General features: G+C 34.4%; 1 long non-coding RNA gene across 1 annotated transcript in view; it reads left to right on the forward strand.

Annotated features, from left to right (window-relative positions):
• Positions 1-3307: 3307 nt before the first annotated feature.
• The window catches only part of LOC111089655, a 10288-nt gene continuing 8064 nt past the window's right edge, over positions 3308-5531 (forward strand). The window contains exon 1 of the long non-coding RNA XR_002613873.1: positions 3308-3354. This is a non-coding gene — a long non-coding RNA (uncharacterized LOC111089655). The remainder of the gene's footprint in view (positions 3355-5531) is intronic.

Here is a 5531-nt window from a genome sequence, read left to right on the forward strand (position 1 = left end):
ATTGTAGGTCTTCCACTACAATCTTGATAGGTAAATAAACCTGGCACTACAATTTTGATACATAAGTAAATGTTGCCCAATAATCTGGATAAATAAGTAAACCTTGCACTAGAATTTTGAAAGATAGGTAAACCTTGTACTACAGTATTGATAGATAAGTAAATATTTGACTATAATCTGGAAATATTAAATAGATTTTGTATTACAATCTTCAAAGATAAATACACCTTGTATTGCAGTGAGAAAGTTACCTATTTTTAATTTCTTATAGTTGCTTTCAATTATTTGCTTTGAGAGAAACATTTAGCCAGGGTTGACGACAAGTGTTTTTAGTGAATTTCTCACAGAAATACAGCTACAACACTATTAATAGCACGTTCCTCATGCGTTTTGAACGTTAACTAATACAGCACCAGAAAACGCAATTCGGCCGCCAAACATCAAGATAGAAAGTTAGCAGTGTACTGATACTTCGATTTGTTATAAAGTATTTCGACTGCTATTGTATTGAAATGGACTTTGGGTTTATTTCTTTTAATTGTGAGGTTATGTTACCAAGAAAAATCAGTTATTTCATGCTATGGAATAATATAACTATTGTTACAAATGTTGAAGAAGAATTTCTTTAGAATTTAAGTGTTATTGAAGGTAATATTTGTATATTGTTGAGTGCTATAATTAAATGGCTGGGTATAATCTATTTCAAATAAACTTTTGGGGTAATCAGAACGTATTTATAATAAATTCGTAAATAATATAAAAAAAAACATTCTGTTTTTATTCCTAGAAGAATTTCGCCAACTTGTTGTAAAGGTTTGTTTAAAAAGAGTCAAATAAAGAAACTAATCATTGTTTGATCTTTAATAAGTTATCAAGTTTTTATGTCACAATAACTTTGGGAGTCATTTGGCAATAACTAAATATAACCTAAAGAACTGGACAAAGAGTATGAATGGCCGAGTTCAGAAAACGTACATAAGTTGAAGAAACACTGTATATAGGGCAGTGAAATAACTAGAGAGTACAAGAGTAGCTATAGGCTACTGCGGACAAAAGTGGAATAATTGATGGGATAACTAGAGAACACTAGTGTGGTTTTAGACTAAGACAGATAATGGTGGGATAGTAAAACATACCAGCATGGTTTCAGACGAGGACGGTTAATGATAGGATAATTGGAGAGCAGCTGTGTGATTTTAGACCAGGACGGCAAATACTGGGGTACTTGGAGAGTTCCAGTGTGGTTTTTAGACCAGAACAGTAACTGATGTGAAAATTGGAAAGAACTAGTACCACTATGGTTCATTTTGAGATAATTGGAGAGTACCAATGTAGTATTAGACAAGGACGATTAATGTTGCTGGAGAGTATAAGTGTTGTTTATACCAGGAATGTTAGTGGAGGGATAATTGAAGAACACCAGTATGAATTTAGACCAGGACGATTAATGGTGGGATAGTTAAAAAGCAACACTGTGGCTTTTGACCAGAACAGTTAATGATGGAATAATTGGAATGTACCAGTGTGGTTTTAAACCAGGGCAGTTCATGGTGGGATAATTGGACTGTGGTTTTAGACCAGGATAGTTAATGGAATGAAGATCAGAAGGTAACAGTGGGGTTTTATACTAGGATGGTTAATGTTGAGATAGTTGTAGGGTAGAATTGTGGTTTTAGAAAAGAACAGTTAATGGTGGAATAATTGGAGAATACCAGTGTGGATTTAGACCAAGATGGTTAAGGTTGGGATAGTTGGAGAGTACTAGTGGGGTTTTAAACCTGAGCGGCTAATGGTGGGATAATTGGAGAGTAACAGTGCACTTTTAGACCAGGGTTATTAATGGTGGGATAATTGGAGAGTACCAGTTTGGTTTTAGGATGATTAATGATGGGATAAATGGAGAGCATCAGTTTAGTTTTAGACCAGGACTGTTAGCAGTGGAATAATTCGTGAGTACCAGTGTGGTTTTAAAACAGAATGGTTAATGGTAAAATAATTGGAGAGTACCAGAGTGGTGTTTAGACAAGGAGGATAATACTAGTATAATTGGAGAGTAACAATGTTGTTTTAGACCAGGACAGTTAGAGGTGGCATGATTGAAGAGAACCAGTGTGGTTTTAGACCAGGACAGTTTATGGTGGGATAATTGGAGAGCACTAGTGTGGTTTTAGACCAGAATGTTAATGGTGGGATGATGGGAGAGTACCAGTATGGTTTTATACCGGGAGAGTTAATTGTGGGATACTTGGAGAGCTCCAGTTAAGTTTTAGACCAGGATCGTTAATGGTGGGATAATTGTATAGTATCAGTGTGGTTTTGAACTAGGATGGCTAATGTTGGGATAACTAGAGAGTGCCAGTGTGTTTTTAGACCTAAACGGTTAATGGTGGAATAATTGGAGAGTACCTGTGTGGTTTTGGACCAGAACGGTTAGTTGTAGAATACCAGTGTGGTTTTAGACAAGGGCAGTTAGTCTTGTGATAATGGAAGAGCACCAGGATGGTTAATTGTTTGATAATTAGATAGTAACAGTGTGTTTTTATATCGCGACAGTTAATAGTGGATTAATTGGATTTTAGGCCAGAACAGTTAATGTTGGGATAATTATAGAGCACCAGTATGGTTTTGGACCATGACAGTTAATTGTGGAAAAAATTGGAGAGTAACAATTTTGTTTTAACCATCTTGGGAATAGTGAGGATATGAGAAAGAAAAACACAATTACTTTATTGACATTAATTAAGTATATATTCGATATCTGCCGTAAAAATAACCTGCAAAATATTATAATGAGCTTTGGAATTATTTTCAAATGTCTTTGAATCGATAGTAATATGAACATAAAAATGGGTGGAAGTGTGTGGAGAGAGTTCAAAAATGGTAAAGGAGTAAGACAGGGAGTGTTTGTTGTATCATTTTTAGTTTGTGATAGGAATGAATAATAAGGTAAATGTCAAATAGAAACAGAGGATTAGTACTGGGATGATGATCAATTCAAATACCAGCTTATAAAGATTATGTTCATTCTCTGGCTGAAAACATGATAAAAGTTTCAAATTTTCAAGTGGTAAAACAAAGGTCTGCAGAAGAGGTGAAGCCACCCTTCAATCTCGAGCTTCACATTAGTAAACTTTAATCACACATAACTGAAATCGTTAAGTTTCTTTTTCGCAAATGTTTCTGAATATGTTTCCTATGAGGTTATTGCTGTTGATGTACATTACGTTACAAAATCAGTATAGCATAATATCTATATACAGTTTCAGACTTAAACTTATTTCAGCTTTTTTCTTAATCTTGTTATTTAGCAACAACATCGATCACAATGGAACAATCACACCTACCAAAAGATCGGTGAGTACATCCAATAATGTATCTTTTTTGTTTATCTGTTGGATCAGTCACATCCATCGAAGTACCTATGAGTAGGTCCAGTAGTGTATCTTCTCTTGTTTATCTGTTGGATCAGTCACATCTACCGAAATACCTATGAGTAGGTCCAGTAGTGTATCTTCTCTTGTTTATCTGTTGGATCAGTCACATCTACCGAAATACCTATGAGTAGGTCCAGTAGTGTATATTCTCTTGTTTATCTGTTGGATCAGTCACATCTACCGAAATATCAATGAGTACGTCCAGTGATATGTCTTCTTCTGTTTATCTGTTACACGATTCACAATTACCGAAATATTGGTGGGTAAATCAAGTAGTTTACCTTCTTTTGTTGATCTGTTGGACCAATCGCATATACCGAAATATCATTGAGTAGATTCAATAGTACATCTTTCCTTGTTTATCTTTTGAACCAACCACACTTACTGAAATATCGATGAGTATATCTAGCTATGTAATCTCCCTATGTTTATCTAATGGAGCAGTCACATCTTCCAAAAAGTTATGAGTAGAAACAGTAGTGTATCTTGTGTTGTTGAACTGATGTACAAGTCGTATCTACCGAAATATCGATGAGTATATCTAGCTATGTAATCTCCCTATGTTTATCTAATGGAGCAGTCACATCTTCCAAAAAGTTATGAGTAGAAACAGTAGTGTATATTGTGTTGTTGAACTGATGTACAAGTCGTATCTACTGAAATATCGATGATTATATCCAGTAATTTATATTATTTTGTTTATCTATTGGCCCAATAACATGTCCCAAAAAGTTATGAGTAGATCCAGGTAGGGTATTTTCTTTTGTTTATCTGTTGGATTAGTCAAATCTACCGAACTATCGATGAGAAGATTTATTACTCTTTCTTCTCTTGTTTATCTGTTATATGAATCACAACTACCGAAATATCAGTAGGTATATCAAGCAGTGTATCTTCTTTTGTTCGTCTGTTGAACTAATCACATTTACCGAAATATCGATAAATAGATCTACTTTTAAATCTTCGTTTGTTTGCCTGTTGAACCAGTAACATGTACCGAAGTATTGTTGAGTAGATTCAGTTGTGTGTTTTTTACGTGCCGTACCAATCGCATATTCTGAAATATGGATAAGTATATTCAATGGTGTAACTTCCTTTGTTTATCATTTGGCCCAATCACATTTAATAAAAGAGTTATGAGTAGATCCAATAGTGTTTCTTCTTTTGTCCATCTGTAGGACCAGTCAAATCTACCAAAATATCGGAAAGTAGATCCAATAGTGTATCTTTTTTGTTTATCTATTGGTCCAATTCATCTAAAAAAAAGCGATGAGTAGATCCAGAATTGTAACTTCTTTCATTCATCTATTTGCCCAATCACACCTACAAAAAAATGGATAAGTAGATCCGATAGTGTATCTTCATTTGTTTATTTCTGGATCAATCACAGGAACAGAAATATAGATGAGTATATCTAGAGCTATGTCTTTTGTTTATAGGTTGAACGAATCACAACTATCGAAATAACAATGAGTAGATCCAGTGACGTAATTTTTCTGTTTATTTGTTCGACGAGTAACATGAAGAGAAATATCCATGAGTAGATCCATTATTGTATATTATTTAATTTATCTACTGGTCCAATCTCATCTACAGAAACACTCATGAGTAGATCCAGTATTGTATATTCTTCAATTTATCTACTGGTCCAATCACATCTACAGAAACACTCATAAGTAGATCCAGTATTGTATATTCTTTAATTTATCTACTGGTCCAATCACATCTAAAGAAACACTCATAAGTAGATCCAGTATTGTATATTCTTTAATTTATCTACTGGTCCAATTACAGAAACACTCGTGAGTAGATCCAGTATTGTATATTCTTTAATTTATCTATTGTTCCAATCACATCTACAGAAACACTAATGAGTAGATCCAGTATTGTATTGTTACGACATCGAGGTCATGTGACTAGTATCACGCCACGTCATTCTCGAACTTTCACGTCTTTTCCTTAAATCTCGTGATCTTTCTAGATATAGTGTAGTCTTGTATATATAAGACCGGCCACGAAGCGACGGAGAGGTAATGAGTAATTGAACTGCAGTCAGTGATTGTGTAATTGAACTAAGTATTGTTGGAGTTGAGCACG

The sequence above is a fragment of the Limulus polyphemus genome, unplaced genomic scaffold, assembly GCF_000517525.1.
Source record: "Limulus polyphemus unplaced genomic scaffold, Limulus_polyphemus-2.1.2 Scaffold6925, whole genome shotgun sequence".
NCBI lineage: Eukaryota > Metazoa > Arthropoda > Merostomata > Xiphosura > Limulidae > Limulus > Limulus polyphemus.